At 43.0% G+C, this 22,635-nt stretch overlaps 1 protein-coding gene and 1 long non-coding RNA gene across 28 annotated transcripts in view; both read left to right on the plus strand.

The window, feature by feature from the left end:
• The window catches only part of MAGI1 (membrane associated guanylate kinase, WW and PDZ domain containing 1), a 335,447-nt gene that overhangs the window by 16,685 nt on the left and 296,127 nt on the right, over positions 1–22,635 (plus strand). The window lies entirely within an intron of this gene.
• Positions 4,309–9,487, plus strand: LOC125331736. The gene is made up of 2 exons (XR_007206164.1): positions 4,309–5,111; positions 5,577–9,487. It is a non-coding gene; the product is annotated as an uncharacterized LOC125331736 (long non-coding RNA).

A 22,635-nucleotide genomic window follows, 5' to 3' on the forward strand; every position in this document is an offset into this window, starting at 1 on the left:
CTGTAAAACTTCCATTAATTCCATCAAGTTAGCAATGAGCCCCAGCTACCTCTGTGAAATACCTTGGCTTGGAAGTTTACTACGTTGGCTTTATGAGATTCAAAGCTTTTTGCCCCAGATGAAAGGAAGGCTTTGCTATAAATTCCTGTTCCTTACTAACCTGGCTATTCTGCAGTTAGATGCAAGCTAACTTGCTGTGTGCTTTGTAAACCTCTAAGGGAGGAGTTGGACATGTTGGCTGAATGATGTATTAAATAAATGAAGGAAGGAAAAGCAAGCAAGTCTCTATCATTTGATAGAGACTTCTGTCACTTGGGACTGATTTTTCAAAGAACCTAATTTCTAATTCTATATAATGAGATTTTAAAATATGTACTGAGCCTCTTAAATCAGTATCTCTAAAGGGCCAGATTTTAAGTGACACCTAAAATATACAGGTTTATTATAGAGGATGTTATTATATATATGCACGTAGTAGAAATTCATCCCTATAGAGTCTACAACTACAAACTTTTGGAGGGAAAAAACTATTGCTAGTTCTGAGCTAGCACTTTATTTTTCTTAGATACTTATGTAATTCTTTTTATGGCTACTGAATTACTTCTGTGACACACCACGTTGCAGACAAGGGCAAAAGTTTAGCAATCTGCCGTGCAGAAGGGCTGATTTCATTGCCAGCTGCTGATTCTGGCTGCGCAGCTCTTGTACCAGCCAATTAAACCACACTCATTACAGCCTTTGTGGTTTGGAAGTGAAATGTTCCTGCCTTTAACTCGTAGTTTTACAGGATGTTGGTTTAGGCTGGAGGTTTGCAAAGTTTGAAATCTTATATTTTCCTCTGCTGTGTGCTCCAGGGATAGAAGGAGAGCTCCATGGAGAGTGAAGTGGGAAGGTGAGCCTATCTCTTAGAGCACTGTGAAGCTGCAGGCACCTCCTAAAGTTTTCATGAAATACCGTAGTATCTGGTGTGCCAGGCTGCTGCAGATAGGAATGGTTTCTGCTGCAGTGTTGGTCTTGAAAAAAAAGTCTCCAGTGCTGTAGGAAGTGCTGAGCATCCCTTCATAAGTATATTCCTTCAGCTCCCCAGCCACAGATGTTTGCCTGCCTCCCTCATGGGGAAATCCTGCCATGCTTGCAGACCAGTTTGGGAAAGCTGCTGGGCAAAGATGGGGAGGAGGCAGAGATGGAAGAAGAATGTGACCCTCTGAGCTGTAACTGGTGACTGTGCTATTTTAAAGTCAAACTTAATTTTTAGCACTCCATAAACGAATCTCCATGCCAGCTTCTTGTGTAGCTCTGAAAACACTTGTGTCTGCTGCTCCATGGCTGTGTCCTCCATGGGTGCCACAGGGAGAGGAGCTGACCTCTCCTTCCCCAAATGCCTCTGGCACTCAAGAGGACCTTTGGAGAGATGCTTTGCAGAGGGATAAATCCTTCAGCTCCTCTGAATGTTGCATGACAGCTTCTTTATCCAGGGGTAAACAGATCCAGTGGATTGAGTAAGAAGCAGGTTACTGTGGGAGCTGGTGTCCTTCACCCATACATCCAACGGACTGACTGTCTTTGCCCCCAGTACTTTCATTTTTGACCTAGAAATGCAGTATTTTCCTTGGAAATAACACGAGCAGCAGGGATCCTGTCCCTCAAGAGGATTAGTGATGTTTAATTTCCTTACGACATTGTTGCCCTGTTGATTTTAACTTGGAAACTTCAATGAAAACCACACACACTGCTGTGAAAATTCATACTTAGTAACTAGTAAACAAGTGATCCAGCAGTCTGACTGACTCAGGAAATTCCCTCCAGACCTTGCAGGGAGGAGGCGCTTTGCATTTTTCTTGTCCCTCGTTTATTTTTAGTCTCGCCTCTAACATTGCTGATAGTGCCATTACAGCCCTGCAGATTAAAGCCCCAGCGTGGGGTGGAGTTGAAAGAATGATGCTGCAAAGCAGTCAAAACCTCCAGGATTTTCCAGCAGTATCATGCTACAGGCAATTAATTTAGTCCATTATTTGCCTGCCTGGGCACAGCTCAGTGCCACAGTTGTGTGAAAATCTTTGATTTCCTTGTGCACCTCTTGTCAGAGGCCATGTTTTGGTGACTCTGTCCTTGTGACTTGAAAGTGCCATGTTTGTGATGCTAATATTTTGGGTGTAACAGCTAGTTTTTTAGGCCTCTTTCTCCCTCAAATACATTTTGCCCTTTCTTTGAAGGTGTGTTGTGTTTTAGAGTGGAAAGACATGAGTTTAAGTCCTGTACAGCTCCCATCACCAGTAAGCTTGGTCTGAAGCTGTCAGTAACCCTCACAGGGTTTGGGTGTGTTGGAGAAGACAGTCTGCAAGACCAGATGATTTACCCAAGAGCTCTTGGCATTTCAGGGAGGCCCTTTTTTTGCCATGGCTGACTGTGTTAGTCTGAATCAACAGAAGAGTATTTAAGTAATGGTTGTTGGGTTTTCTGAGTCTTTGTTTGCTGACCCGTTAGTCAAAGTCCTCAGACACAGCAGAGGATGTTATTCAGGATTCCCTAGAGCTTGAAAACTCTTAGAAATAGTTTCTGTGAAGAGCTGGTGCAGTCTTGGTTGTATTGCATCTGTTTCATAGGAAACAGTTCTATCCAAAATAGCTGAATCTAAGGTTAATTATCTTCTCCAGCAGTAGAATCCATACCTGGTCTGCGAGGACAGAGGTAATGGAACAGACACAAATGCTCACTTGTCTGTGGAGGTGGGGAAGTGTCACTATTATTTTGGCAGGAAAGGCTCGGGGAGCCTGTGGCAGACAGAGCAATACTGCCAGTGCTGGACCCAGAAACTGACCATCCAAAGCTGGGCTGCCTTGGCTTGGTGAGGTTCTCATCACCCAGCCAGCCAGGTTGTCTGCTCCCATGGACAGAGCCCTGCCCTCTGTGAGAGCTGTGAACTTGAAAGTAACTATTAGCCCTTTCCAGCACCTTGTGGATGTACCTTATCCTCATAAGGTATATCCTCAAATAGTTACTAAGGAGCCTGATTCTGGAATGAGGGGCCTGGCTCTGCTCAGGTGCAGTTCTGCTGCTGCCTTGGGTTTGGCCAAAATGTCATAAATCTGCTGGATTGTGGAGGAGGTGGCTGGTCTATCACTGGGAACCTGAAGAATATGTTTGAAGACAAGACCAGCTGCTTTGCTGTTTGGGGTTTTGTTGTAGACTTCTGCCAAGCATCTGCAGGCTCTGATCAGCCTCTTTATACCTGAGAAGCCTTAACAAAACCATTTTGTTTTCAGTTGAACTGGCTGTTGGGTTTGCTTTATTTTTAAACAAGGCAAAGTCTCTGGGGACTGGTGCCTGTCGAAGTCTCTCTGTGATAACGTAGAAAGGTTCTCAGTTAAAATGCAGCTGAAAAATAGTTTAAAAATACAACAGTGTGTGCAGGGGTGGTTACAGAAACCGAGGAGATCTGTTTCTTTACTTGGAAATCTTGGATTAAAGTCTGTTGTTACATGAAAATCCAAATGACAACTTTTATTCAGTCTCCATTATTCATCTTAGAGCTCCCCATAAATATGTCCTTTTCTAGACTTACAATGAGTAGACAAACACTATATGTTTATACCAAATGCTGGCGGATTTACAAGTAACTACTATGTGGTTTGAAGTAACAATATACACAATGTATTGTATATTTTTGTATTTGGCCTATGTTCAATATAAGATTAAATGCATGGGCTTAAAAAAAAAAATCTCCAATGCTGAGAGCAAAAAACATGCTCTATAATGAGGCTTTACAGTATATAGTATTTTTAAGGGCATTTTTAAAATTTCCTTAATATATTTTCCATGTAAAAGTAGGTATTTTGCACTTCAAATAAGATTCTGTTGGTTGCACTTACCAGCAAACAGCTGGGGATTCTAGTGCCATAACCACACAGCAGCTGCTAATTAAAAATATATAATTCTACCCTGATTAGCTTATAATGATTATAATCCCCTTAAATTTGATTATTACCACAGCGTGGTAACCTCAGCCACCCCCTGTTTCATTGTGGGGCCTGTAAGTAACAAAACTAGTCATTAAGAGCTGATAGCTGGTTCCTGAAGGATTTCTTCCCAGAGAGGAACACAGGGGAATAAAGGCACCCTGTTCCTGTGTGGCTTTGGAGGTGCCAGGTTGGAGTTTGGATTTTTTGTTCATGTGTAACAGGCGAGCAGTGCACTTAGTTCTTGGCAGTAGTAAATTTTCTTCAATGCTACTCTGGCTCATATAAATTTATTCATTCTTGTCTTCTGATCTGAATTTTCTCTTTTTTTGTTGTGTGTTTTTTTTTTTTTTCTTAAACCACCTGATCAACTTTGCAAAACAAAAAGCTTTACGAAACATAAAAGTCATGCTTTCAGCCCTAGGATTGCTTTGATTTCATCTTGTGCCCATCTGCTTATCCTTCACCAGTTTTTTCCTCAAAATATTTTGTAACTCTTGATAGCAGGGAATGGCCTCCTTCTTTCCTCTGCAGCACCTGGGTGACATTGTAGGGCAGAGCAGTAATAAATAACTGCTGCTGGAGAGCAGTTTGGAAACCCTGAGTTCTGGGCAGTTTTTTCCCCTCTTGCTGCAGTCCCGAGACATGAAAAGAGGCCATGTCAGAGGCCTGTCATAGAGATGCCCTGATCTGAAAGTGTCAGAGCCACTTAGAGTTCACCTCTGACTTGGGGATCTGGTATTAATGGAGGAGCTGAAAGGCCAATTTTAATATACACAGGAGATAATAGAACCTGTCATTAAAAAAAAGAAATAATATCTCCCAGAGCACACAGAAGTGACTGCATCAGTGTGTTCATTAGCAAAGTGCTTGCACAGGGGAAGGCTGGTGCTTGTCCCAGAGCTGTGTGCAGGTCGTGGCTGCTGGGGCTGGAGAGGAGTGATGGAATCTCGCTTCCCCGCTGCTCTGGTGGCAGCTCCAGGGTCCTCCCACTTGGGAGAGTCAGGTCTGAACCCTGCTGGAGTCTGGAGCTGCTGGCTGTCCTGCAGCCCTGCTGTGTGCTGTGCCAGAACCCAAAGGTTTGGACAGCACAGGTGTGCTGGCCCAGTGCGAGCTGAGTTTCCTCCAAGATCTCTGTGTTGGTGGGACAGCCAGGTGGGTCTTACTTTTTTTTAAGCCTATTAAGCCTATTAATTATGAATTATTCTTTATCTCGAATAACAGAGCCTGGATATCTTACTGTGTAGCTGTTTTACTTTAGCAATCAGGGCAAGCCTAGGTGCCTGATATGAGAGATAAAGGTAAGAGTTTTATTTTTTTCCTTAACATCATTCTGACTATTCCCCTTAGCTTTTTAAATTGGTTAGTTGGTTGGTTGGTTGTGGTGTTTTGGATTTCTATAAATTTATTTATTGAGATTGACACAAGCATTTTAGTGCATTGTTTTAAAAAGTATGTAATTTATGTAAGATTTTGATGCCCAGATGTTCCCTTCCAGTTTCATTCCACCACATACAGACATTTGCATACAAATAAAAGGAAATGTCTTCTGTGTGTGTGGATAATTGATAGCTATTCCTTAGGTAAAGTCAGCTAATATAATGCTTGTTAATTTTAAAGCTCTCCTGTGGTTGGCAAGGAACTGAAGATATCGATCAGGCCCTGGGAGACACAGTTTCTGGCAGCTCTGAAGGATGATCTCTGGTCTGAAAGTCACGAGTCCACAGTCAACTTGTTCTTGGGTAGAAGAGAAAATTTCAGTGATTTCTGACTTTGGTTTCCACTCTGCCTGAGATATGAGATGTCTGTGCAAAACAGAGCGACAGAGATTTATGATTCTCCTCGTGAAGAGGCGACTTGCACTGCCGTGACATCTTGTATCTCAGAAGAAGTTAATCACAGCTTTTCTCTGTGTTGCTGGGTTACGTTGCTTTGAGAAAAAACAGAAACTGCTATGAACAGTACGAATAGCCGAAACCACAAGTCCCACTGAGATTACAGCCAGCTCCTCCTAAAGGAAACTGATTCAACCACCAACATAGTTTTTCATTAGATGATTTTTTTTCTGAGTGAACAAAATACCCCTATTGTGGCATAATTGTTTAGCTTTTGGACATGTAGGCAGAGTTGCAACTACATGACTGTTTGAAATAATAATTCAAATAGATGAGGAGGGGAGGGCAGAGAGACATTTGGCTTTTTATTACATTTTGTAGCATGTTGCATAGTAATGCAGCAGGTTTTAATTTTCTTGGTTTCTGTGCTTTTTGGCTCTGCAAAGGGGGGAAGGAGGAAAGTCTGTCTTGCATTTCAGGACAAATCTAAATCTGATGGACAAAAGTTTTGGCTATCTGATTGAAACCTTTTGTTGCTGAGACTGAGTGACTCTACCAGGCTGGCAGGGCTGAAGTGATTCCTGTCTCGGATTCAATGTTTTGAACTGGTAAAACATATTTACTTGTGGTTAATGGGAAAGTTAATACTGTCATTGTAGCAATATGATAATGGCTAAAAATCAAGCTGAGTTGTAAGTGGGGAAAATGAAGTATAGAAAAACCATGGAAGCAGAGTTTGTATCCACAGATATAATTTAATTTAAGCACTTTTTGATTTCCAGTATCTTGACCTTTCATACCAGAGACACCCGGAGTTGTACCCAGTTCTTCAAGATGTGCAAAATGATGGTGGTTTTGATGAAGTTAATTAAACAGAAGATGGTGAAGTTTACCATATTAATGCTTGTCATCTGAAATGACTTCTACGTCTTAGCTAAAGGCCCAGAAATTGCTTTGGTCCATTCTTTTCCTGCCCTTGTATTGACAAAGTACATCACTCATCAACAAAAGATGTTGCTGTTTCATCCAGATGGGCTCATCAAAAGGCAGCATTTACTTAGGGGTTTAGGAGGTGCAGACAGTTAGGAATTTAAAAAATGGTCAAAGAATGGGGGATCTTGGATCTGTGGTTGTTAGTGTGAAGAAAAGACAACAGTTTCCAAAAAGCATTTGAATATCTACCCACTGGAAGCTTGATGATTTAAACAGCATTGCCCTGGGATATCCCAATCAGTTTTAATCTTACAAATCGCTGTTGTGTTCATATACTGTCTAGGCTAAATGTAGCAACCATACTTAAGGAAATTTTTAAATATAGGGTTGGCCAGTCTGTGTTTCTTTGTAGACTTTTCTCATGGGAATTGTCTGGCTGGTTACACCATGACCACCAAACATCAGACAATGCAAGGATCTTCTTCCCCTTGTCCCACTTTATTTCCATCTCTCTTCTCAAAGGCACTCCCTTGGAGTGGTGGCTGTGGTTTGCTTGTTTTTTTTCTCTAGGAAGTTTGTGAGCAAACTCTTGGACTTACTCATAAAGGCCTTTCTAACATCTGATCTTTGCTAGAAAGTTTTCCAGAGAAAGCTGTGCTATGTGTTCAGAATTCCCTTGAAAATTAGTAACAAATAAGGGAATAAAATTAATTTGTTGATCATCTTCAAAAGCTGCTGAGCTCCTCATGAGTGTTTCCATGGCCTTTGCTGGGTGGATGTTCAAATCACTGAAAACTGTTGAGCTTTAAAACTGCACCGTGAGCCTGCCAAGCATGAGGACTGTCCATGTTTAAGGCCTCTTTTTAGGCAGGCTCTCATGAGAGCTTTGGAAAGCTGGTGGCATGCAGTAGGCACTCTTGAAAGTAAAGAATGTTTTTGCATAACTCTGGATTTAAATACTTCCATTTATTTCGTCTTTAATGTTTTATTAACCATCTAAACCAGTTTAGATTGCAGCTAGATTTTCAGCAGCAAAACCAGATAAACCAGTATGTTTTGCTGACCTGAACATTTGTTGATAGGAAGATACTCCAAGCACTCCTGTGTGCTCTTGCAGAGAGCTGGGTTGGAGAGAAACAAGCATGGAGACCTGGCAAGCCAGTGCAGACGGTGAAACTCCAAGAGATGGAAAACATCCAGAGAAGACATAAACTTCAAAAGGAGTTTTTCTAATGAAAATAACCCATCATGAGGAAATGAGTCTATCTGAGGCATATTCAGTGAGTGGGAATACATCTCAAGAAACCGATACAAGTACGCTTTGTCTGAATTGCAGAGGAAATTAATACAGACAGTTGATTAAAAATATGACAGAACTTTGAATTTTTAACTTCATAAAAAGGACAAGTGAAACGTTGTTTCCATAAGCAAAGACAAACCTGTGAAGGACAAATCAGAATGGAAAATAGATAGCAAGTTACTTGTTTAAAAACAAGCAAACAAGCCCCTCAAACCTGTTAAAAGCAATGAGAAAAAGGGAATTTGCTTTTAGACCATAAGAGATGGCTTGTGACTGTTGGTGCTGTGGCCTGTGGTCACGTGAGATTTTGGAAGTTAAATCTGCTGCTGCTTCTGGTCGCTGCTGTCATCTGGAGCATGGGGATGTGCATGACCCCAGGTGATTTGAGAGCAGCTGTCATCCCTAAGCCTCGGACTTCTGCATAGCATGAATTGCTAGAGGGGGGTTGGGGTGAAAATTCAGGACTACAAAAAAACCCCAAATGTACAATTTGACGGAAAAGTACCTATACAGCCAGTTTAGGCCCTGCCTGGCCCGTTGGTTTGCATTCACTGGGTGCAGAGATGCCCGAAGTGAGGAGCAGCCCCTTCTGGAGCACGGTCCAGCTGTGCTGCACAAAGGGACCGTTTGATTTCTGGCTTTTCCCTGCAGTGTCAGCAATTCAGAAGCAGGCACTGAAGAAAAATCTGAGCAAGGCTGTAAAACACTCCAAGAACCTCTGGAGAAGCTCAGCCCTCCCTGGTCTTGTCTGGGGTGGGAAAGCTGTGTCGTGACGTGGAGTTGGACCAGTGGGCCTTGCCCAAGTTTGTGTCAAGGACAGGGCCAGATACCAGAGATAACTCCCATCCACGCACCTGCAGCAGAACAATGAGGGGATTTATATAGAGCTCTCTGCAACTGTGCAAGATTGAGAACGCTGCCTCTAAGGCTGCCTGGGGCCTGTAGGCTTCTGGGCTTTGTCAAGGCTTGGAGAAGCACCTCTGATTTATTTGATTTAACTCATCTATTTGTGTGATAGTGTGTATATGGGGGGTGTATTAACCATTGCAAAGCAAGCAAAGTTGTTTTAGAATAATAGAATCATTGAAGTTGGAAAGGTCCTCCAAGATCGGCAAGGCCAACCTTCAAACAAATACCACCATGTCCACTAAGTCATGCCATGAAGTGCCATGTCTGTTCCTCTTTTAACACTTTCAGGGTTGGTGACTCCACAGCTTCCCTGGGGAGCCTGTTAAATGCTTGACCATTTGTTGGGGTTCCTCCCGCCTGCCTTGGGGTCCAGGGGGAGGGGACCCTGGAGTAGAGGCAGGGCCTGCAGGGTTTCCCTACTCCCTGGTCAATCCTGTTCCCCGTTGGTTGTTTTGTGTTCCCCTGTGCGGGGAGGACCCTCTGGTCCCGTGATTGCGGAGTTCTTCGGCAGTCCCCCGGCCATGCAGCTGGAAAATAAAGATCTCTGAAACATCTACCAAGAATCAGTCCCTATTTCTTTCCATGGGCCTTGCTGTCTGATACATGTTGCAGAAATCCCCGCTGCAACAACCATTCTTTCAGTGAAGAAATTTTTCTAATATCTAACCTGAACTTCCCCTGGTGTGCCTTGAGGCCTTTGCCATTGCCCTGAAGGGGAAATGTTTTATCATCTCTTGTAGCTTTTAATAAGGGGGATGTACAGAACATAATTTTATTTCTATGGTTTTCGAGGCAGAAGATTTTAACCTGCTGTGCTTTGAGGTGCAAACTGATCCCCCGTATCTGCAATAAGATCACCCTTTTATGAAAGGGGCCTGATAGGCACATCAGCAGCAGATGATGGAGTGGACAATTATCAATGGCCCTGGCACACCAGAGCCAGGTCAAAGCAGAGACTCAAGAATTAACATGGAAAATGCCTGGGGTTTGCAGTAGTGAAGTACATTCCTGTGTGACAAGAGGGTCTGGGTGTGAGACTCCTCACATCCACAGCTCACAGCACTCCTATCATCACGTAGTCTCGGGGAGTGGCAGGGCAGGGCTATTTGCATTGATAAGGAAATGTCAACTTCTATCATATAGAAATGTATTATTGTTTTTATACACACACACACACACACACACACACACACACACACACACACACACTCTCACACTCACACAGGTATATATGAAATCTCTGTCCTGTTCCTTGGGAGCCAACTTTGTTTTCTTGTGTTGTGTGAGGAAATGTTTGTCATACTGAAGGTAACTGTGATGCAAGTCCCCAAAGCAATAAAAGAAGGTTCAAGGTGCACAGCTGCTCCAATGTAATAAATTGTGTCTCAGGGCTGCAGGTGTGTAGCAGTATCTGGGGTCTGATTTTTGCATTTTTTGTTTTATCCAGTTTCTTCATTACAGTCTTTAAAATGAATGTGTGTGCTTGTCAATGTGCAATACTTTCTGTAAGTACATGCTCTAGAGGGAAGATGAAGGTGTCTCTTACAGAACCTAGGTTTGTCTTTTCATGTTGCAGAGGCAATTAAAAAGTCTGGAGGACTGCCCCAAGGACAGCACCCATCACCTGGGGAAAACTAGGTTATCACATGGGAGTTGGGGACCTCATCAGCTGCATTCCTGGTAAACCTGGGAGAGAAGAGAGGTTACCTACTTGTAAATGGCAACAGGCTTTGGTTTGGAGAAGGCTAATTACCGTTTGGAAGATAGGAGATCTATATATAGAGAGAGATATATATTTTTATAACTTTATCTGCTGAAATCTCTGTAGTCTTCCTAATTTTTCTGGTGTTTAAGCACAGCTGAACCTTAGGCACAATGCTTGTTGACCTGGGGGCAGTCTGGTATCTCAGCTCCTGGTTGATCAGAGGAGGTGCAAAATCCTTCTTGTACAGAGACATTTGGGAATCTTACCCCAGAAATACGTACTGCTGATTTTCTGAAGTCATAACATCATGACAACACTTTGCCAAAAATTTTTCCTGGTGCCTTTACCACAACTCATTAGTGAAGAAAAGTGGTCAACCAGCCTATTCCCAAATACATAAGTGATGGTCTTCCAGCAGAGCTTCCATGTGCAGCAGTCTTCAGAGGGTTTTTTTTGTATTCTGTCAGCACACGTGGTCCTGGCTCAGAGCAAGTGTTGGTATTATCAGTCCCTCCCCAGCTCAGGAGCTGTTTGTTATGTTTGAAATTTTATTTATCTCCTGGTGAATTAAGAAATTTTATTACAGAACTTTTCGCTAGGACTGCATTTTTTTTTTTTTTTTTGGTCATCCTTCTTCCCCTGCTGCATTTTATTTGTTGCCAAACTGGATTCTTAGAAGGTGGTATTCATCCATCTCACCCCCAGGGACTATATTGGGTTAGGTTGGGCACCTGCCAGCATTGGAGATAGCTGGGTTAGTCCCAAGCAATCCATTGCAATCTGCATACTGATGAAGGTGGGGCACTGTCTCTCATTTAATGTTGTGAAGTGAAATAATTATTTTCCAACTGAGTGACCTGACATGGCTTTATAATTAATTTTTGTAATTGGTGGAACCCATGCTTTCTAATGATACCAGTCAGTTGTCTGCCAGGACACAGTGATGTATTTACTGCCACATTGCTGCCTTTGACTGAAATCAACAGTTCCAGTCTTTGAGGACTGGATGATCCATAACTCTGTGTCAGAGTAGTATTTAACTGACTTACAGGGTTTACTCAGAAGTTGTTGGCTAGCCTTGTAAACACCACTTCTCTGAAAAATCATTTATAGTAGCTGGCAGGCTTGGTATAAATTTTGTGTGAAGCATTTTTTTTTAATGTTTGCAGGTGTTTGCCTTCTTCCCAAGGGAAAGTCGTGTTCTTGTAGTGTTTGTGAGGCAGGGTTGTTTCTGCTGTGGGGCACTGTTATGTGCAGGAAGGACTATTGATGGAGTAAAGTGTGTGTAAGTATGTATATATTTGTATTTTACATCTCCAACTCTGCCAAGCAGAGAGGCTTCTGGTGCCAAGAGCTACTGAGGGGTAATCAGTAGCTCCTCAGGGCAATGTTTAGCTCCACTCTGGGCATAAAATAGCTGGGCAGACTGTGGTCATCCTTGAGATGGGCATGAGAAATTAGCACTGATGGATAAAGATTGCTTATCCAACAGTTCAAATATGAGAGGGATGAAAAGTTGATTTCCTCATATGATTTCCAGGTTTTCTGCTTTGCTGGGAGCTTCTGTTCAAAACTGTTCTTATTTCTAGTATTCATTATCTTTCCCAACGGGGAAACCACTTTGTGTTTAGCAAAAGGGTGAGGCAGAACCACCTTTGATGAAAATGTTGGTTCAAAGCTATTTCATTACAAATCAGTGCAAGTTCCAGCAGCACTTTGGGATTTTGCTTGCAAATGTCAGCAGACAGCCTGAGTGATGTGCACAAACCATTGGAATCAAGCAACAAAAGTGCTCAAATAAGAAAATATTACCTTGTAGGTGAGGAACTTGTGTGGTGGGAAGTAACTGAAGATGATAAAGCTGTAGGGTCTCCTGGCACAGATGGTACCTTACAATGTGAAAAACCATCTTTTGGGGACTGGACCCACATGTACTAGGTCACAGGTCTGTGGTGGTTAGAGGTGTCCCTTTCCAGGCCACCAGGTCCATGGAAAGATGAAGGAAGCGTGTCTTGAGATAGCAATTTGTCCACATCAATGTGGGTCAGGCCAGTCTACGGGCTGAGGATCGGGGCAAGTTGAGTTTAGGGGATGTTTTGTCTTGCTGTTGTCCCCCTGAGCTGATGTGGTTTATACCATCTTGAGTCCTGTGGGAAGCTGTGTGGGTCTGGTTTTGTGCCCAACCAGCCCTATATCAAGTCTAAGGGCTATTTGAGCATTCTGCAGAGGCAGCAAGAGACGATGGTTCCTGACCTAGGCTGCGGTGGAGGGAGGCTTCAGTCAAAGGGCTTTGTTTGGGTTTTTGCATTTCCCAGATTATGTGGCTGAAAACACCTTCCTGCTCTGTCCACACTAAGGTGTCTCTCACACGGATGTAACTGAGGGAGGGCTTGGGAAAGGTACAGATGTGACTGCACATAGTGAGAGGTGTAATTAATGGCCTGCTCTGAGCAGTTCTGAGTCATTCCCTGTTCCTTCACTGCTCCAAGCAGGGAAGGGGGCAGCGACTGAGAGGGCATTTCCCCCAGGCAATGAGTTTGGGGCTTGCCATGCAAAGGGGGTGAGAAAGAGGGGTTTATGTGCTTCCCTTTGGGTATGTTCTTCTCACGTGCTGTCCCTGTGTTCTCCCAGCATCTGAGTTTGCTGCCGTGGCCAGACCTGGTGCTACACACCCCCGTTTGCTGAGCTGTTTTCCCTGCCAGCTCCACACCTTGGTTTTGTGTGTGGCTGCACAAACGTTTGACATAGCGATAGGAAGGGGTCAGGCAGAGCCAGGATTGCTGCTTCCACCCCCAAGTGACAATTTTGGTTTCAATGCACATCAGACTGTCACCATAGGGAAGGCAAACAGAGCTGAGAGCTTAAATATTGGCCAAAGATACACTATCACCATGAGGAGATGTACTGACTGATGAAGCTGACTGGGGGAAAAATAGCTGCTATTTCAGATTTCAAGGTGTGAGGAAATTCTTACTTTACCTAGTGCTAATTTGTAAATTGTAACCACATGAGTGTGACTTGCAATCCATGAATGGCATATACAATGCTCTTGATGGACGCTGTGCATTTCATTTCAACCACATAACCTGCCTTGGGCTAGTTTGTAACTTTTCCCTTTTGAGCTGAAATTTTTTCTGGAGGTCTCTTTAATTTTGGGTGGCCTGCATGGCTTGTAGCAACCCAGCACAGTAGGGATGAGTAATAGGAGAGACAGTGTTATTTCTGAATTTCCTTGTCTTTGAAGACTGAGGTTAGATACTTTGTTCTTCTGGCTGAAGTGGAAGCCTATTGTTTAATTTTTCTTGAATATATGTATGTATTTCATGTCTGTGCTTTTCCATAAGTGGTTTGCTGGCCTTTTGGAGGTTTTATTTCTTCTTTCTTTAAAAAAAAAAAAATTGGAAGCTTCTTTTAGACTCCAATTGCTTTCAAAATCTCACTGGGAGGAATGGGTTGAAGAAGAGCTGTGGTGGGTTGAAGAAGAGCTGTGGTGCTACATGACATGGGAACCTCATCTCAGTTGCATGTTCAGGGTAGATTTGCTCTAGCAAAATGCTCTGTTCCAGTGGTCTGGCAGAAACTCAGTACTGGGTATTTTACTGTCAAGTAAATGTAAAATACAAACAGTTTTTGTGCAAGGGGGCCTCAGTAATGCCAGTCACTCCAAACCTTGCTTTTTTGGAGAATGCTTGGCCCAGGCAAGAAGACTTTACCAAAAAGATCAAGCCCACCTTCTGTCGAGACAGGGCTCTGCTGTGCATGCTTTGGGAGTAGCTGCAAAGTGTTTGTTGGAAAATTGGAGCGGTTTTTCTATAGGCTAACGCAAAAATGTAAAAAATGGATATGTGAGGTTTCTGCAGCAAGTGGGTGCAGAGGATGAGATGTCTCTGTGTGTCTTGTGGTCTGGGCAAAAATGCTGGAAGGTGAGTCTTGTTCTCACCTTTTTCTGAGGTGCTGCAATTCCCTTCCACATTCATTGCCCTTTACCCCATCCCTCTCCTAGAAAGACACAGAAATTCAAGACCATCACACCAGCATCTGCTTGATTATTGCCTGGGCATCTGTGTCATACTTGAGAAATCTTATTCTGAGTTGAACATGTTTGTATAAACTCTCACAGCTTTGGATCAACTGTCTGCTCCTGCCAGACAATCTCAGCCATTCTGCATCTGTCCTTGCCTTGTGTTGGGAGAGCTCCTTTTGAATTAAATTAAATTGAAGGGGGTTGTTTCATTTTGTGTGACAGCTCTTAAATGGGAAATTTCCTTTTCCCCTTCACTTCTTTTAGCACTGCATAGTTCTGGTCCTGTTCATCTGGCAACTTCAGCTAAGGCTGCCCAGGATTTTGCAACATCTCAGAGTGGGGAAGTTGAATGTTTTGTGTGACAGTTTCAGGAGAGATGAACCTGTTGGTTTGCAGTCCCCAACCTTTTAGAAATGTCTTAATTGCCAAGATTTAAGGAAAGATCTGTGGGAAGAAGCTTCTTAACAGAAAATGATTTTGTTTATCATTTTGCTGCAGTTACATGGCCTTTGATTTTTTTCTATTAAAGAATGAAACTGAATAAAAATGTAGTTATAGTTCCTTGGCATTTCCTCTGCAACAGTTCATTTATTATGAATAAATGCAGTGTTATGTATTCCAGGTAATTTATATAATTACTGTGCCATTAAGTGTGTCTAGTTAGAATCAACAACTTTAGAAAATGTGAAATTTGAGTGTCTGCAGTAGTGGTTGCCTGGTTATGTTATATCCTGGATGGGATTCCCATGTGAGATCCTTCCTTTCTCTTTTTTTCGTGTGTGAACTTTTAATGCCAGCATGAGTTGCATTAACACTAAATGATTAAACAAGGAAAATATTTCATTGGAATGACATATATGTAAAACATGACTTCTTTAGAGAAGTTATTAGAATATTTAATGTTTTCATTTCCTGGCCTCTGGGAATTTAGCTATGCAGCTTTAGCATTGCACTCCAAAGGAAACAGGGAATGGTTTCCCCCTTGTTAATTCACAGAGCTCCTTGCCATGGGGTATTACTGAGGGCCAAAATTCAATGTCTGAGATGATGCCAGTAATTAAATATACATGAACTGTTGGAGCAGCTGAGATTAAGGCAAAAATCCACCCAAAACAAAACCCAGCCCTTTCGGGTAAAAGGTAAAAGTAAGAATATTGGATGGGATATGTCTTCATGCTTCAGGATATAAATCAATATTAAGTTTGGATTTGGGAAGAAGAAGGTTTTTCTGAAGCACATCAGGAGGAATTGCTGTCACTGCTCCACCCTGTGTCCGGTGCCTTCTCTGCTCCAGCCAGGATGCTCTCCCTGCCAGCAGTGATGCTTAGCATGAAACATCAGAGCATCAAAGGTTTGTAAAAGAGAGGGGATATATAAAAAAGGGATTCCTCCTTTATCTCCCCACTGTTTCTGGAGCTGTTTGCAGCTCCATCCTGGGTGCTGCTGTAATACTAAGACCTGTTTGGTCACTTGTTGGAACCAAATAATCTTTCAGGTCTGTTCCAGCCCATGCCTTTCTGTGATTCTATGATTGTTACCCATCTGTGTTCACTTGTCCCAGGCCATGGTTTCCACCTAGCCAAAAAGACATAATTGGGTACTGCAGGAGTGCTGGGGCATATCTCTTCCCAGGTGGGAAACTCTGCTGAACTGTTTAAAAAATAATAATCTGAAATATTTAAAATACCTTTGTCTTTATGGGTTTTATGTGGCCATCAGTCATCATACTGCTGTGCTTCTGCATGAAATCACTGCACTGGGAATACTTCTGAGTGTTTTCAGCCAAGGACTATCAGGCAGCCCATGGATGTCCTGAATTCTCCCACACTTCACTATCAGCAGTTGTTCAAGACTTGATGGCTCTTATTTCATTTAAAAAGATTGGAAGCATTGTGAGGCCAAGCTTTCCTGAGGGTTAAACGTGCTTTTTGACTGTGTCTTCTCTGGAGTTTTTTATTGCATTAGATTATAAAAACTTGGTGGATGAAAGTGTGTTGAATTCCAGCTGGCACCAAAAAAAAAAAGCAAACCAAGAATTGTGATTTTTTTTTTTCTTCATCCAGGATCTTCCCCAGGTACTGTACTGTTCTTGGTTTTAGAAAACAATATTTTTCTGCAGGGGTTAGAATTGGTTCTTTCAGCCTTTACGCCTTTCTCTGCTCCATAGTGGTTTTTATCAGTTGCAGTCTGAGAGCACAGTGCCTTTTTCCTTGTGAGAAAATGTGAAGCTGTAGAGGGAGGGGGAGGAAAAAAAAGAGCAGCAATGTTATTTCGTCTCTGAAGTCATCACCTACAGGGTTGGTACCAATGGCATTTTAATAGATGAGGTGCTCCCCTTCCAATATTGTGATAGAAATTCATTGTGTGGAGGATCAGGGAAGTTGGGAAATAAAAAACACAAAAAAGAAACAAGAAAATATTGATTTGTGCTGGGAAGAGGGGGAAGGGCAAAATGTAATAAATGGGATAGGTAAATATTCAGTGATTTAATGGGGTTCTGTCAGCCTTGTCTAAGAACTCTTGGGTCCTAATAAAATAATTCAGAAAGGTTGGCTATAAACTAGCTGCTCCTCATAAAGCTCTTGTCCAGCCAAATTGTAGTCAGGCATTTTTTAGATGTTTGCTTGATTGTACATTCAGTTTTTGTATTTGTTTTTAGAAAAGGACTTGACTGATACAGGATTAATCTCAGAAAATTAGGGTGACACATCAGTTTAGGGGCAACAGTTTGCCTCTCTATGTGGGTGCTTTGCTTCTGTGGAGAATAGTAGATCAGGCTTCAAGATCTGAGCAATTGCCTGAGTTTATTATTTAGCTGTGCTGGTTTCTGTGTGTGAAATCTCCATTTTCCCGCAGATTCAGCCTGTGGAGGCAACTTTGGAGAAAGAAATTACTTCAGAGCTTTGAAGAAACAAAAGTGCAACTTTAACAAATTTCATCTTGGCCGAAAGCATTTAATACCAAGAATATTGTAAATGCTTTCTGTTGGAATTACTCCCTCTGGGCTGCTAATCTGGGAGCAATTCAGGCATTTGCTTCTGACCTTACCCCCTTCCTGGAGATCCGAGCGCTTTGCTCATGAGAGTACAAGACAAGGGAAGGAGGGGCTGGCAGAGCTGTTGTTTTCCAAAGGAAATGAAGTAATGTCACTTTTGGTTGGAATTACAGCCTCTGCAATGTCTTCAGAAAAGGTGACGCTCCTCAGAAAGGAAAAACAGCTGATGAGAGGTCCTTGAAGGTGCCTTCAGCGTTTGCATGCTTTTTTCTCTGCCAGCAGTGCAGGCTGGCTGTAGCTTTATGTGAGTTGGTAGTAGGTAATTTTATCACTTAATCTGTTTGTTTTCTTATGGATGGCAAATAATATCCCTTGGGATTAATCCACCAAGGTTACACCTGCAGGAGCAAGACACAGAGCCGTGAAATCCCCAGGGCATGGGAAAGGTGGCCCTCAGTGTCCCTGCCAGCTGTGGTGTGATGAGGTCCCACTTTACCTTAGCTTGCATAATCTGCATGTTCATATTATTCTTTAAGAGGATCGTGGCAGAGATGGACTCGGGTTGCACACCCAGGCACCTGCATGGGGCTGTTGGATGGGTTTCCACCTGCAGGGCCCTGTTGCTTCTGCACTGGTTTAAGTCATGAGAGTGTTTAAAAACCTTTCAGCCTCAGCAGCAATGCACAGACAGTGCTGATGCCAAGACTGGCCTCCTGCATATGGCAGCTTTGGGAGCTGTCAGGAGATTTTGGTATCTGCAGCAGGTCCTTGCTTCTGCTGCAGCAATGTTCTCCTTGGCACTGTTCTGGAGGCTGGGACTCACTGGGGAGAGCTTTTGTTCTGCTGGAGATAACCACACTGCTGTGCCCCCAGCCTATTTAAGTGATCAGCTGCCTTTTGCTGTTGTTATTTTCTCCTTTTTCTTCCCCCATATGTAAAGTTTTAGTGCTAGTGGAGCAAGGTGGTTTTATGTACTTGTTTTTTGGAGCTAATAAAAACTTCCAATATTCTCCTGAGCCCACAGCAGCCAGGCAGCATAGTGCAGCTCCTGGAAGGGGCTGAGAGTGATGATGCATCCGGGATGCTGGAGTTTGGATGTTTGGATCTGTTTGTCCTCAATTTGCTCCAGATACACCAGGTGGCATTTGCATTTTCAACGAGCCCTTGGCCTTTTGATGCTTTTGCACACCCTGTGACCCCTGCAGGGGGCACCTTCTACAGCACATCACTTGTGAAGGCTCAGGAAAGGTTAACAGAACTGTTTATCCATTTTTTGCTCAATTTTTTACTTCTTCCTGCCTTTCCTGTTCTTACCCAGCCACTCAGCCTATGGGGGAGAAAAAAACTGCAACAGGTTTCCTTGCAATATTGGTTTGAATGTTCTGGAAAACAGGAATCATGAGTCATTAGTCCCAAATTAACGTTTGTGAGTGAGGCTGAAATGACATGTAAGAGATGGGTCACCTCTGGAGACAGGAAGAGTGTGGTAACATGCTCAGAACTCTCAAGGCTACAGTTCAGCTCTTCCGTTTATAAAATTCTCATTGGGAAGGTTTGTAAACACCTCTGTGTACATTAGTCTCACTCTTGAATTCAGGGTTTCAGCCTGGGAACTGGTTTTAAAAACAAACACCCCTCTTCTGTGGCTCTTCCACTTTAAAGTTTCTTTACATGTCCTTGGAGCTTGCAGAGATCAGCAGTTTCTGGAGGAATTTGTTCAGCCAGGTTTCTTTTGCAAAAGTAAATACAAACCACAGGGTTGAGACGGATTTCTGGATTTTGAGTCTTGCGGGCCTGGTTCTGACCTACTTGCTGGTGTTAGGAAAAATGGGTTTCTCTGCATCTCCCAGGAAATTTTTGTCAGTTGTAGGATACTGGGGTTTTTCATTTTCTTTTTCCCCCTCCCTTCTTCCTTTCCACCTTTGCTAGACCCTGCTTTCCTCAAAGCAAACAGACTGTTGTAACTGGACCATCATCTCCTCCATTCCACTCACCTGGACTGTGGGAGCACACTCAAGGCTGAGTGCTCCTTTAATCCTCTGATTGGCAAAACCATCTGTGTAAATGTCCTCATCTACACACTCTGGTGGAGCCAGAAGAGATTATTCCAGCCATGCCTCCCATGACAAGGAGGTCTGTGAGGGTCCTCTACTGACTTCTGCCCAAATGAAAGGATATTTTGGCCAAGCAGGGTCTTTTTCACTAATTCAGTCCTCTCTTGATAGCTCTGCCCAGGTACTGTGTACTATTTTTAGGCACTGCTGGCTTCGGCTTTCTTTTTTCTTTTTGACCGAACAAAAGTAGAACAATATTTATGCACCTTTTGGGTCCATTCTGAGGTAATTTTTTTTTCCTTTGTAGTGCTTGATCTTTGTCATTTTGGTAATCAGCATTAAACTGAAGGGTGTTGATTTTATCAGGCCTTGGAGTCCTAATTGGTTTATATTGTTTAAGAAGCCAAAAAAGCCCTAGAACCTACCTAGTTAAAAACAAATATCCTAAGTCAAGATGAAATTCCTCTTTCACTGAAATGTGGTTTAGAAAAACATTTCACCACTACAATTCCTTTCAAGAGCTTGACCTTGGATTGTTAATCTCAAAAATATGCAGTGCAGATGAAGTTTTTCTTTTCTAGAGAGGGAAGAAATGCCATGTTTCTCAAAAGACCTCCCTAGAATTAAGGGAAATAAAACGAAAACCAGAGTGGATGATAAATGGAGTACAGGCTAATCTAGGAGTGACAAGAATTTCATGCCATCAGAATCTGCTTTGTTTTGTTAATTTGCCTTTTTTTTTTCCTTGCTGTCCCATTATTCTTATTGCAATTTGCTATCCATCAATGTACACATGCTAGTAAGTGCTTTAATTCTATGTGAAAAACTGCAGCCTTGGAAGTTGAAATGCTTCATATTTAGCCTCTGCTCATGTGCCTTATACCCAGATTTCACCCTGCTGCTCTGCTTGGGTGGCCTGAAACCCTCTGCTGAGTATTTGGGACATTCCAGTTTCTGCTATCTCAGAAACTGCTGCTGCTGAGGTGCCAATTTCATATCTGCTGCCACACAGACAGCAGTTGGATCAGGTTGGATCCCTGTTGGACAAACAGCTCTGCCCAGCCCAGCCTCCCAGCAGTGATGAGTCCAGCCTCTCAGGAGCAGAGATGGTCACTTGCTCAGGCCATTAAAGGGACAGGAAAATGCCACTTAGGATGCTGGAGTTGGTCTTTGAGGGTTCAGCTGGATTACAGCTGAAACTGCCTTGGCTGCTTTGAGGTGGTGGAGGGGCTGGGTGTGCCACTGGCTGGCCACGTGCAGGGGAGAGTTCTACATCCAAAATGCAGTTTGTGGTGGGTGGTTTCAACCATCCAAGGAAAACCAGACAGCTTGGTCAGGCCAGGGTGCCCTCCCTGCTTCGCCTCTGGACACTCGGCCATTGCGCTGTTGGCAGCACAAACCCACTTTCATCTCTCCTACTGCTCCTGTTTTGGTAATCTGCTCTTCCTAAATACACTTTCTATAATTATATTTTTGCTCCCCAACTCTATGGAACAGGCAGCTCTCTTAAAACTGGAGGAGTAAGACAGGGGCTGCCTGCACTCCTGGACACAGGGGTGGTGGTGAACCGGACATGTGGGATATCTGTGTGTCTTAAACACAGGGGGTTAATGGAGAAATAGAGCTGCAATCAGCCACGAGCAGATGGGCAGGAGGAGGGTAATCAGTAGAGAAAACAAAAGGTTTTGAAGCCAGGGCATGAAATGAAAGAGAGCTGGCTGCCGTGGCATGGCTGTGCATTTGGGAGAAGGAAGATGCCTAAGTTCCTAGTCCACCTTGGGAGTGAGGTGTGCAGCTCGAGGGCTTGGAGGGGCCCAAGGAGAGGCATGTGGGGCACCTTGGGCAGGGGTCTGACCAGGTGTGAGTGGGGTCTGCAATCCCCAAAGACCTGCCAGCCACCTGGACTTTGAAATGCTCTTCTTTGGGCTGACAGGAAGAGAGGTTTGAGCAATATTGTTCTGGTTTTTAATTAGAAAGACCTATGTTTCTGTAAATGCTTTTTTTCAGGGGAGTCAGTATTTGTTAAGGTTCTTGCTGATGGTGAAAATTGGAGGTGACTAATTTCTAGAGAATTTAGTCTTCTACTGGCCAGAGCTAGAGCAGGAAGCAGGGCTCGTCATGGCATTTGTCACTGGCGGTTCCCAGATTTTACCCTGTTAAACTGCACATCATTTCCAGTTACATTTTAGAAAAGGATGAGGAAATTTCTGTGTATTTATCAAAGAGTTTAATTCTCCAGTTCTTCTTTGTCAGTTTTGAGAACTATTTTGCAGGACTGAGTTTCTGTGGAAGAATGTGCTGGGGTTTTAGTAGCTTACAAAGCACAAATAATGTGATACCAGAATTGTGGCGTGGGACACCAGGGGTGGCTTGATGCTCTTGGCTTTGTGTAAGGATGTCATGGGAATATGGTACCTGATGCCAAGCACTTGGCTGTGAGAAGGTTGATGTATAACAGGGAAGAGTTAATTCTTAATGAAGGGGAAAACCTCGAGGGAAAGGGAAGAGAATTCCTGCAACAGAACAAGTGGTAGAATTTCAGCTCTTGCAGAAAACAGGCAACCAATAGAGAGGTAAAGAGGAGAGGTTAAAACATTGCAGCTACAATTGGAAAAGCTGTGTTTGCTCAGGAGTCTTAGGTTAGAAGAAGGCCTAAAAAAAAAAAAAAAAAGAAACAGAAAAAGGAAACCTAAAAAAAATATTTTTCTTCCCATCTATCTTGTGCCAGATCCCAATTTGATTTCTGTGTGCACCTGCAACCCAGTTCAGGCTGAGAAAGATCTAAGTAGGCAAAGGTCTGCTGGAATGGAAACATTAGGAAATTAGAATTTTGATATTATACTGAATTATTTGGGAGATTGTTTTTAAGTTTTTTAATGTGCAAATACAGTTCTGAATATATATGAAGTGTTGCACATCTATAT

The sequence above is a fragment of the Corvus hawaiiensis genome, chromosome 11, assembly GCF_020740725.1.
Source record: "Corvus hawaiiensis isolate bCorHaw1 chromosome 11, bCorHaw1.pri.cur, whole genome shotgun sequence".
Lineage (NCBI taxonomy): Eukaryota > Metazoa > Chordata > Aves > Passeriformes > Corvidae > Corvus > Corvus hawaiiensis.